The sequence below is a fragment of the Phalangium opilio genome, unplaced genomic scaffold, assembly GCF_054372755.1.
Source record: "Phalangium opilio isolate 3A_F unplaced genomic scaffold, DU_Popi_V2 ptg000077l_1, whole genome shotgun sequence".
In the NCBI taxonomy this organism is placed as follows: Eukaryota; Metazoa; Arthropoda; class Arachnida; order Opiliones; family Phalangiidae; genus Phalangium; species Phalangium opilio.
Window position 1 is genome coordinate 11,472,814 of NW_028324185.1, and position 13,086 is coordinate 11,485,899.

At 46.6% G+C, this 13,086-nt stretch overlaps 1 long non-coding RNA gene and 1 pseudogene across 2 annotated transcripts in view; both read right to left on the reverse strand.

The window, feature by feature from the left end:
- LOC149658485 (THO complex subunit 2-like) overlaps nt 1-13,086 on the reverse strand; it is a 42,824-nt pseudogene that overhangs the window by 15,472 nt on the left and 14,266 nt on the right. Inside the window, exons 20-21 of the transcript XR_016370008.1 lie at nt 4,902-4,964; nt 4,744-4,838 (exon numbers count right to left, since the gene is read on the reverse strand). The product of XR_016370008.1 is annotated as a THO complex subunit 2-like (transcript). The remainder of the gene's footprint in view (nt 1-4,743; nt 4,839-4,901; nt 4,965-13,086) is intronic.
- On the reverse strand, nt 2,102-2,469 carry LOC149658486 (uncharacterized). Its single transcript, XR_016370001.1, has 3 exons — nt 2,406-2,469; nt 2,248-2,342; nt 2,102-2,156 (listed from the first exon to the last, which is right to left on the reverse strand). It is a non-coding gene; the product is annotated as an uncharacterized LOC149658486 (long non-coding RNA).

A 13,086-nucleotide genomic window follows, 5' to 3' on the forward strand; every position in this document is an offset into this window, starting at 1 on the left:
CGTCCGGGAGAACTACAGAACAATAAATCACACGCGTCCCTCGAATACTACAGAACAATAAAACACACGCGTCCCTCGAATACTACAGAACAATACAACATGCGTCCGGGAGAACTACAGAACAATACGACACGCGTCCGGGAGAACTACAGAACAATAAAACACACGCGTCCCTCGAATACTACAGAACAATACAACACGCGTCCGGGAGAACTACAGAATAATACGACACGCGTCCGGGAGAACTACAGAACAATAAAACACACTCGTCCCTCGATACTACAGAACAATACAACACGCGTCCGGGAGAACTACAGAACAATAAAACACACGCGTCCCTCGAATACTACAGAACAATACAACATGCGTCCGGGAGAACTACAGAACAATACGACACGCGTCCGGGAGAACTACAGAACAATAAAACACACGCGTCCCTCGAATACTACAGAACAATACAACATGCGTCCGGGAGAACTACAGAACAATACGACACGCGTCCGGGAGAACTACAGAACAATAAAACACACGCGTCCCTCGAATACTACAGAACAATACAACACGCGTCCGGGAGAACTACAGAATAATACGACACGCGTCCGGGAGAACTACAGAACAATAAAACACACTCGTCCCTCGATACTACAGAACAATACAACACGCGTCCGGGAGAACTACAGAACAATAAAACACACGCGTCCCTCGAATACTACAGAACAATACAACACGCGTCCGGGAGAACTACAGAACAATACGACACGCGTCCGGGAGAACTACAGAACAATAAAACACACGCGTCCCTCGAATACTACAGAACAATACAACACGCGTCCGGGAGAACTACAGAACAATACGACACGCGTCCGGGAGAACTACAGAACAATAAAACACACGCGTCCCTCGAATACTACAGAACAATGCGACACGCGTCCGGGAAAACTACAGAACAATGCGACACGCGTCCGGGAGAACTACAGAACAATAAAACACACGCGTCCCTCGAATACTACAGAACAATAAAACACACGCGTCCCTCGAATACTACAGAACAATACAACACGCGTCCGTGAGAACTACAGAACAATACGACACGCGTCCGGGAGAACTACAGAACAATAAAACACACGCGTCCCTCGAATACTACAGAACAATACGACACGCGTCCGGGAGAACTACAGAACAATAAAACACACGCGTCCCTCGAATACTACAGAACAATACAACACGCGTCCGGGAGAACTACAGAACAATACGACACGCGTTCGGGAGAACTACAGAACAATAAAACACACGCGTCCCTCGAATACTACAGAACAATACAACACGCGTCCGGGAGAACTACAGAACAATACGACACGCGTCCGGGAGAACTACAGAACAATAAAACACACGCGTCCCTCGAATACTACAGAACAATGCGACACGCGTCCGGGAAAACTACAGAACAATGCGACACGCGTCCGGGAGAACTACAGAACAATAAAACACACGCGTCCCTCGAATACTACAGAACAATACAACACGCGTCCGGGAGAACTAGAGAACAATACGACACGCGTCCGGGAGAACTACAGAACAATACGACACGCGTCCGGGAGAACTACAGAACAATACGACACGCGTCCGGGAGAACTACAGAACAATAAAACACACGCGTCCCTCGAATACTACAGAACAATACAACACGCGTCCGGGAGAACTACAGAACAATACGACACGCGTCCGGGAGAACTACAGAACAATAAAACAGAACTTACGAGATTGAAACCATGTATCCTTCTCGGCTTTTAACATGGCTAAGACGCGAGAACAATGCTCTTGTTGCTTTTTCTCCTCATCTTGAAGTTTCTCGATCAGAGCGTGCCAACGTTCCTTTTCTTTCTTCTTCTTGCTTGCTACCTACAAGTCAGAAATACACAAAAACAGGCAACTTAATTTTTAACTATAGAGGCATAAGAAGCAAGTTTTAACAATTATTAGACGTAATGCTTGGAGGTCAGTCGGAAGTTTGGAAAACGTATAATTTTCAAGAAACATACCAGTCATCAATTTGTTTAATTTGGGCTTTGAGTTTATTAATCTCTCTTTCATAGCTAGACGCTGGAACGTGAAGATCGTACAGAGACATTGACCAGAACATAACGTAAAAACTTGGGCTGAAGAAAAATATAAATAACATATTTGGCTTTGTTAGTTATTACTTAAGTTAAATGAATTTAATACAAAGCTCAGTTGTTAACCCTTTACCTGAGATCTTCGCAAATATTAGAGCCTCCATTGTTACAAACAGCCTGCATGATTGGTTTAGCGACAAACTGCATAGCTTCTAAGTACTTTTGAAGCTAGAACAGTTAACAATTCTTCTGAAACCATTTAAGTAAGAGAGATATGCAATTACTTATTACTTTCTGAGCCGAAGAAGAATTTTTTCCGATCTTATCTTGTTTTCTTAATTCTTCATACTTTGACTGGAATATAAGATAGTTAAATTAATTTCGACGCACAAACGTCACGAGAACTACAGAACAATACGAAACGCGTTCGGGAGAACTACAGAACAATACGACACGCGTTCGGGAGAACTACAGAACAATACGACACGCGTTCGGGAGAACTACAGAACAATACGACACGCGTTCGGGAAAACTACAGAACAATACGACACGCGTTCGGGAGAACTACAGAACAATAAAACACACGCGTCCGGGAGAACTACAGAACAATAAAACACACGCGTCCCTCGAATACTACAGAACAATGCGACACGCGTCCGGGAAAATTACAGAACAATGAGACACGCGTCCGGGAGAACTACAGAACAATAAAACACACGCGTCCCTCGAATACTACAGAACAATGCGACACGCGTCCGGGAAAACTAAAGAACAATGAGACACGCGTCCGGGAGAACTACAGAACAATACAACACGCGTCCGGGAGAACTACAGAACAATAAAACACACGCGTCCCTCGAATACTACAGAACAATACAACACGCGTCCGGGAGAACTACAGAACAATACGACACGCGTCCGGGAGAACTACAGAACAATAAAACACACGCGTCCCTCGAATACTACAGAACAATACGACACGCGTCCGGGAGAACTACAGAACAATACGACACGCGTCCGGGAGAACTACAGAACAATAAAACACACGCGTCCCTCGAATACTACAGAACAATACAACACGCGTCCGGGAGAACTACAGAACAATACGACACGCGTCCGGGAGAACTACAGAACAATACGACACGCGTCCGGGAGAACTACAGAACAATAAAACACACGCGTCCCTCGAATACTACAGAACAATGCGACACGCGTCCGGGAGAACTACAGAACAATACGACACGCGTTCGGGAGAACTACAGAACAATAAAACACACGCGTCCGGGAGAACTACAGAACAATAAAACACACGCGTCCCTCGAATACTACAGAACAATGCGACACGCGTCCGGGAAAATTACAGAACAATGAGACACGCGTCCGGGAGAACTACAGAACAATAAAACACACGCGTCCCTCGAATACTACAGAACAATGCGACACGCGTCCGGGAGAACTACAGAATAATACGACACGCGTCCGGGAGAACTACAGAACAATAAAACACACGCGTCCCTCGATAATACAGAACAATACAACACGCGTCCGGGAGAACTACAGAACAATAAAACACACGCGTCCCTCGAATACTACAGAACAATACAACACGCGTCCGGGAGAACTACAGAACAATACGACACGCGTCCGGGAGAACTACAGAACAATAAAACACACGCGTCCCTCGAATACTACAGAACAATACAACACGCGTCCGGGAGAACTACAGAACAATACGACACGCGTCCGGGAGAACTACAGAACAATAAAACACACGCGTCCCTCGAATACTACAGAACAATGCAACACGCGTCCGGGAAAACTACAGAACAATGCGACACGCGTCCGGGAGAACTACAGAACAATAAAACACACGCGTCCCTCGAATACTACAGAACAATACAACACGCGTCCGGGAGAACTAGAGAACAATACGACACGCGTCCGGGAGAACTACAGAACAATACGACACGCGTCCGGGAGAACTACAGAACAATACGACACGCGTCCGGGAGAACTACAGAACAATAAAACACACGCGTCCCTCGAATACTACAGAACAATACAACACGCGTCCGGGAGAACTACAGAACAATACGACACGCGTCCGGGAGAACTACAGAACAATAAAACAGAACTTACGAGATTGAAACCATGTATCCTTCTCGGCTTTTAACATGGCTAAGACGCGAGAACAATGCTCTTGTTGCTTTTTCTCCTCATCTTGAAGTTTCTCGATCAGAGCGTGCCAACGTTCCTTTTCTTTCTTCTTCTTGCTTGCTACCTACAAGTCAGAAATACACAAAAACAGGCAACTTAATTTTTAACTATAGAGGCATAAGAAGCAAGTTTTAACAATTATTAGACGTAATGCTTGGAGGTCAGTCGGAAGTTTGGAAAACGTATAATTTTCAAGAAACATACCAGTCATCAATTTGTTTAATTTGGGCTTTGAGTTTATTAATCTCTCTTTCATAGCTAGACGCTGGAACGTGAAGATCGTACAGAGACATTGACCAGAACATAACGTAAAAACTTGGGCTGAAGAAAAATATAAATAACATATTTGGCTTTGTTAGTTATTATTTAAGTTAAATGAATTTAATACAAAGCTCAGTTGTTAACCCTTTACCTGAGATCTTCGCAAATATTAGAGCCTCCATTGTTACAAACAGCCTGCATGATTGGTTTAGCGACAAACTGCATAGCTTCTAAGTACTTTTGAAGCTAGAACAGTTAACAATTCTTCTGAAACCATTTAAGTAAGAGAGATATGCAATTACTTATTACTTTCTGAGCCGAAGAAGAATTTTTTCCGATCTTATCTTGTTTTCTTAATTCTTCATACTTTGACTGGAATATAAGATAGTTAAATTAATTTCGACGCACAAACGTCACGAGAACTACAGAACAATACGAAACGCGTTCGGGAGAACTACAGAACAATACGACACGCGTTCGGGAGAACTACAGAACAATACGACACGCGTTCGGGAGAACTACAGAACAATACGACACGCGTTCGGGAGAACTACAGAACAATACGACACGCGTTCGGGAGAACTACAGAACAATAAAACACACGCGTCCGGGAGAACTACAGAACAATAAAACACACGCGTCCCTCGAATACTACAGAACAATGCGACACGCGTCCGGGAAAATTACAGAACAATGAGACACGCGTCCGGGAGAACTACAGAACAATAAAACACACGCGTCCCTCGAATACTACAGAACAATGCGACACGCGTCCGGGAAAACTAAAGAACAATGAGACACGCGTCCGGGAGAACTACAGAACAATACAACACGCGTCCGGGAGAACTACAGAACAATAAAACACACGCGTCCCTCGAATACTACAGAACAATACAACACGCGTCCGGGAGAACTACAGAACAATACGACACGCGTCCGGGAGAACTACAGAACAATAAAACACACGCGTCCCTCGAATACTACAGAACAATACGACACGCGTCCGGGAGAACTACAGAACAATACGACACGCGTCCGGGAGAACTACAGAACAATAAAACACACGCGTCCCTCGAATACTACAGAACAATACAACACGCGTCCGGGAGAACTACAGAACAATACGACACGCGTCCGGGAGAACTACAGAACAATACGACACGCGTCCGGGAGAACTACAGAACAATACGACACGCGTCCGGGAGAACTACAGAACAATAAAACACACGCGTCCCTCGAATACTACAGAACAATGCGACACGCGTCCGGGAGAACTACAGAACAATACGACACGCGTTCGGGAGAACTACAGAACAATAAAACACACGCGTCCGGGAGAACTACAGAACAATAAAACACACGCGTCCCTCGAATACTACAGAACAATGCGACACGCGTCCGGGAAAATTACAGAACAATGAGACACGCGTCCGGGAGAACTACAGAACAATAAAACACACGCGTCCCTCGAATACTACAGAACAATGCGACACGCGTCCGGGAGAACTACAGAATAATACGACACGCGTCCGGGAGAACTACAGAACAATAAAACACACGCGTCCCTCGATAATACAGAACAATACAACACGCGTCCGGGAGAACTACAGAACAATAAAACACACGCGTCCCTCGAATACTACAGAACAATACAACACGCGTCCGGGAGAACTACAGAACAATACGACACGCGTCCGGGAGAACTACAGAACAATAAAACACACGCGTCCCTCGAATACTACAGAACAATACAACACGCGTCCGGGAGAACTACAGAACAATACGACACGCGTCCGGGAGAACTACAGAACAATAAAACACACGCGTCCCTCGAATACTACAGAACAATGCGACACGCGTCCGGGAAAACTACAGAACAATGCGACACGCGTCCGGGAGAACTACAGAACAATAAAACACACGCGTCCCTCGAATACTACAGAACAATAAAACACACGCGTCCCTCGAATACTACAGAACAATACAACATGCGTCCGGGAGAACTACAGAACAATACGACACGCGTCCGGGAGAACTACAGAACAATAAAACACACGCGTCCCTCGAATACTACAGAACAATACAACACGCGTCCGGGAGAACTACAGAATAATACGACACGCGTCCGGGAGAACTACAGAACAATAAAACACACTCGTCCCTCGATACTACAGAACAATACAACACGCGTCCGGGAGAACTACAGAACAATAAAACACACGCGTCCCTCGAATACTACAGAACAATACAACACGCGTCCGGGAGAACTACAGAACAATACGACACGCGTCCGGGAGAACTACAGAACAATAAAACACACGCGTCCCTCGAATACTACAGAACAATACAACACGCGTCCGGGAGAACTACAGAACAATACGACACGCGTCCGGGAGAACTACAGAACAATAAAACACACGCGCCCCTCGAATACTACAGAACAATGCGACACGCGTCCGGGAAAACTACAGAACAATGCGACACGCGTCCGGGAGAACTACAGAACAATAAAACACACGCGTCCCTCGAATACTACAGAACAATAAAACACACGCGTCCCTCGAATACTACAGAACAATACAACACGCGTCCGGGAGAACTACAGAACAATACGACACGCGTCCGGGAGAACTACAGAACAATAAAACACACGCGTCCCTCGAATACTACAGAACAATACAACACGCGTCCGGGAGAACTACAGAACAATACGACACGCGTCCGGGAGAACTACAGAACAATAAAACACACGCGTCCCTCGAATACTACAGAACAATACAACACGCGTCCGGGAGAACTACAGAACAATACGACACGCGTCCGGGAGAACTACAGAACAATAAAACACACGCGTCCCTCGAATACTACAGAACAATACAACACGCGTCCGGGAGAACTACAGAACAATACGACACGCGTCCGGGAGAACTACAGAACAATAAAACACACGCGTCCCTCGAATACTACAGAACAATACAACACGCGTCCGGGAGAACTACAGAACAATACGACACGCGTCCGGGAGAACTACAGAACAATAAAACACACGCGTCCCTCGAATACTACAGAACAATACAACACGCGTTCTGGAGAACTACAGAACAATACGACACGCGTCCGGGAGAACTACAGAACAATAAAACACACGCGTCCCTCGATACTACAGAAAAATACAACACGCGTCCGGGAGAACTACAGAACAATAAAACACACGCGTCCCTCGAATACTACAGAACAATACAACACGCGTCCGGGAGACTACAGAACAATACGACACGCGTCCGGGAGACTACAGAACAATACGACACGCGTCCGGGAGAACTACAGAACAATAAAACACACGCGTCCCTCGAATACTACAGAACAATACAACACGCGTCCGGGAGAACTACAGAACAATACGACACGCGTCCGGGAGAACTACAGAACAATAAAACACACGCGTCCCTCGAATACTACAGAACAATGCGACACGCGTCCGGGAAAACTACAGAACAATGCGACACGCGTCCGGGAGAACTACAGAACAATAAAACACACGCGTCCCTCGAATACTACAGAACAATAAAACACACGCGTCCCTCGAATACTACAGAACAATACAACACGCGTCCGGGAGAACTACAGAACAATACGACACGCGTCCGGGAGAACTACAGAACAATAAAACACACGCGTCCCTCGAATACTACAGAACAATACAACACGCGTCCGGGAGAACTACAGAATAATACGACACGCGTCCGGGAGAACTACAGAACAATAAAACACACGCGTCCCTCGATACTACAGAACAATACAACACGCGTCCGGGAGAACTACAGAACAATAAAACACACGCGTCCCTCGAATACTACAGAACAATACAACACGCGTCCGGGAGAACTACAGAACAATACGACACGCGTCCGGGAGAACTACAGAACAATAAAACACACGCGTCCCTCGAATACTACAGAACAATACGACACGCGTCCGGGAGAACTACAGAACAATAAAACACACGCGTTCCTCGAATACTACAGAACAATACAACACGCGTCCGGGAGAACTACAGAACAATACGACACGCGTCCGGGAGAACTACAGAACAATAAAACACACGCGTCCCTCGAATACTATAGAACAATACAACACGCGTCCCTCGAATACACACAGAACAATACAACACGCGTCCGGGAGAACTACAGAACAATACGACACGCGTTCGGGAGAACTACAGAACAATAAAACACACGCGTCCGGGAGAACTACAGAACAATAAAACACACGCGTCCCTCGAATACTACAGAACAATGCGACACGCGTCCGGGAAAATTACAGAACAATGAGACACGCGTCCGGGAGAACTACAGAACAATAAAACACACGCGTCCCTCGAATACTACAGAACAATGCGACACGCGTCCGGGAAAACTAAAGAACAATGAGACACGCGTCCGGGAGAACTACAGAACAATACAACACGCGTCCGGGAGAACTACAGAACAATAAAACACACGCGTCCCTCGAATACTACAGAACAATACAACACGCGTCCGGGAGAACTACAGAACAATACGACACGCGTCCGGGAGAACTACAGAACAATAAAACACACGCGTCCCTCGAATACTACAGAACAATACGACACGCGTCCGGGAGAACTACAGAACAATACGACACGCGTCCGGGAGAACTACAGAACAATAAAACACACGCGTCCCTCGAATACTACAGAACAATACAACACGCGTCCGGGAGAACTACAGAACAATACGACACGCCTCCGGGAGAACTACAGAACAATACGACACGCGTCCGGGAGAACTACAGAACAATAAAACACACGCGTCCCTCGAATACTACAGAACAATGCGACACGCGTCCGGGAGAACTACAGAACAATACAACACGCGTCCGGGAGAACTACAGAACAATAAAACACACGCGTCCCTCGAATACTACAGAACAATACAACACGCGTCCGGGAGAACTACAGAATAATACGACACGCGTCCGGGAGAACTACAGAACAATAAAACACACGCGTCCCTCGATAATACAGAACAATACAACACGCGTCCGGGAGAACTACAGAACAATAAAACACACGCGTCCCTCGAATACTACAGAACAATACAACACGCGTCCGGGAGAACTACAGAACAATACGACACGCGTCCGGGAGAACTACAGAACAATAAAACACACGCGTCCCTCGAATACTACAGAACAATACAACACGCGTCCGGGAGAACTACAGAACAATACGACACGCGTCCGGGAGAACTACAGAACAATAAAACACACGCGTCCCTCGAATACTACAGAACAATGCGACACGCGTCCGGGAAAACTACAGAACAATGCGACACGCGTCCGGGAGAACTACAGAACAATAAAACACACGCGTCCCTCGAATACTACAGAACAATAAAACACACTCGTCCCTCGAATACTACAGAACAATACAACATGCGTCCGGGAGAACTACAGAACAATACGACACGCGTCCGGGAGAACTACAGAACAATAAAAAACACGCGTCCCTCGAATACTACAGAACAATACAACACGCGTCCGGGAGAACTACAGAATAATACGACACGCGTCCGGGAGAACTACAGAACAATAAAACACACTCGTCCCTCGATACTACAGAACAATACAACACGCGTCCGGGAGAACTACAGAACAATAAAACACACGCGTCCCTCGAATACTACAGAACAATACAACACGCGTCCGGGAGAACTACAGAACAATACGACACGCGTCCGGGAGAACTACAGAACAATAAAACACACGCGTCCCTCGAATACTACAGAACAATACAACACGCGTCCGGGAGAACTACAGAACAATACGACACGCGTCCGGGAGAACTACAGAACAATAAAACACACGCGCCCCTCGAATACTACAGAACAATGCGACACGCGTCCGGGAAAACTACAGAACAATGCGACACGCGTCCGGGAGAACTACAGAACAATAAAACACACGCGTCCCTCGAATACTACAGAACAATAAAACACACGCGTCCCTCGAATACTACAGAACAATACAACACGCGTCCGGGAGAACTACAGAACAATACGACACGCGTCCGGGAGAACTACAGAACAATAAAACACACGCGTCCCTCGAATACTACAGAACAATACAACACGCGTCCGGGAGAACTACAGAACAATACGACACGCGTCCGGGAGAACTACAGAACAATAAAACACACGCGTCCCTCGAATACTACAGAACAATACAACACGCGTCCGGGAGAACTACAGAACAATACGACACGCGTCCGGGAGAACTACAGAACAATAAAACACACGCATCCCTCGAATACTACAGAACAATACAACACGCGTCCGGGAGAACTACAGAACAATACGACACGCGTCCGGGAGAACTACAGAACAATAAAACACACGCGTCCCTCGAATACTACAGAACAATACAACACGCGTCCGGGAGAACTACAGAACAATACGACACGCGTCCGGGAGAACTACAGAACAATAAAACACACGCGTCCCTCGAATACTACAGAACAATACAACACGCGTCCTGGAGAACTACAGAACAATACGACACGCGTCCGGGAGAACTACAGAACAATAAAACACACGCGTCCCTCGATACTACAGAAAAATACAACACGCGTCCGGGAGAACTACAGAACAATAAAACACACGCGTCCCTCGAATACTACAGAACAATACAACACGCGTCCGGGAGACTACAGAACAATACGACACGCGTCCGGGAGACTACAGAACAATACGACACGCGTCCGGGAGAACTACAGAACAATAAAACACACGCGTCCCTCGAATACTACAGAACAATACAACACGCGTCCGGGAGAACTACAGAACAATACGACACGCGTCCGGGAGAACTACAGAACAATAAAACACACGCGTCCCTCGAATACTACAGAACAATGCGACACGCGTCCGGGAAAACTACAGAACAATGCGACACGCGTCCGGGAGAACTACAGAACAATAAAACACACGCGTCCCTCGAATACTACAGAACAATAAAACACACGCGTCCCTCGAATACTACAGAACAATACAACACGCGTCCGGGAGAACTACAGAACAATACGACACGCGTCCGGGAGAACTACAGAACAATAAAACACACGCGTCCCTCGAATACTACAGAACAATACAACACGCGTCCGGGAGAACTACAGAATAATACGACACGCGTCCGGGAGAACTACAGAACAATAAAACACACGCGTCCCTCGATACTACAGAACAATACAACACGCGTCCGGGAGAACTACAGAACAATAAAACACACGCGTCCCTCGAATACTACAGAACAATACAACACGCGTCCGGGAGAACTACAGAACAATACGACACGCGTCCGGGAGAACTACAGAACAATAAAACACACGCGTCCCTCGAATACTACAGAACAATACGACACGCGTCCGGGAGAACTACAGAACAATAAAACACACGCGTTCCTCGAATACTACAGAACAATACAACACGCGTCCGGGAGAACTACAGAACAATACGACACGCGTCCGGGAGAACTACAGAACAATAAAACACACGCGTCCCTCGAATACTATAGAACAATACAACACGCGTCCCTCGAATACACACAGAACAATACAACACGCGTCCGGGAGAACTACAGAACAATACGACACGCGTCCGGGAGAACTACAGAACAATAAAACACACGCGTCCCTCGAATACTACAGAACAATACAACACGCGTCCGGGAGAACTACAGAACAATAAAACACACGCGTCCCTCGAATACTGCAGAACAATACAACACGCGTCCGGGAGAACTACAGAACAATACGACACGCGTTCGGGAGAACTACAGAACAATAAAACACACGCGTCCCTCGAATACTACAGAACAATACAACACGCGTCCGGGAGAACTACAGAACAATACGACACGCGTCCGGGAGAACTACAGAACAATAAAACACACGCGTCCCTCGAATACTACAGAACAATGCGACACGCGTCCGGGAAAACTACAGAACAATACAACACGCGTCCGGGAGAACTACAGAACAATACGACACGCGTCCGGGAGAACTACAGAACAATAAAACACACGCGTCCCTCGAATACTACAGAACAATGCGACACGCGTCCGGGAAAACTACAGAACAATGCGACACGCGTCCGGGAGAACTACAGAACAATAAAACACACGCGTCCCTCGAATACTACAGAACAATAAAACACACGCGTCCCTCGAATACTACAGAACAATACAACACGCGTCCGGGAGAACTACAGAACAATACGACACGCGTCCGGGAGAACTACAGAACAATAAAACACACGCGTCCCTCGAATACTACAGAACAATACAACACGCGTCCGGGAGAACTACAGAATAATACGACACGCGTCCGGGAGAACTACAGAACAATAAAACACACGCGTCCCTCGATACTACAGAACAATACAACACGCGTCCGGGAGAACTACAGAACAATAAA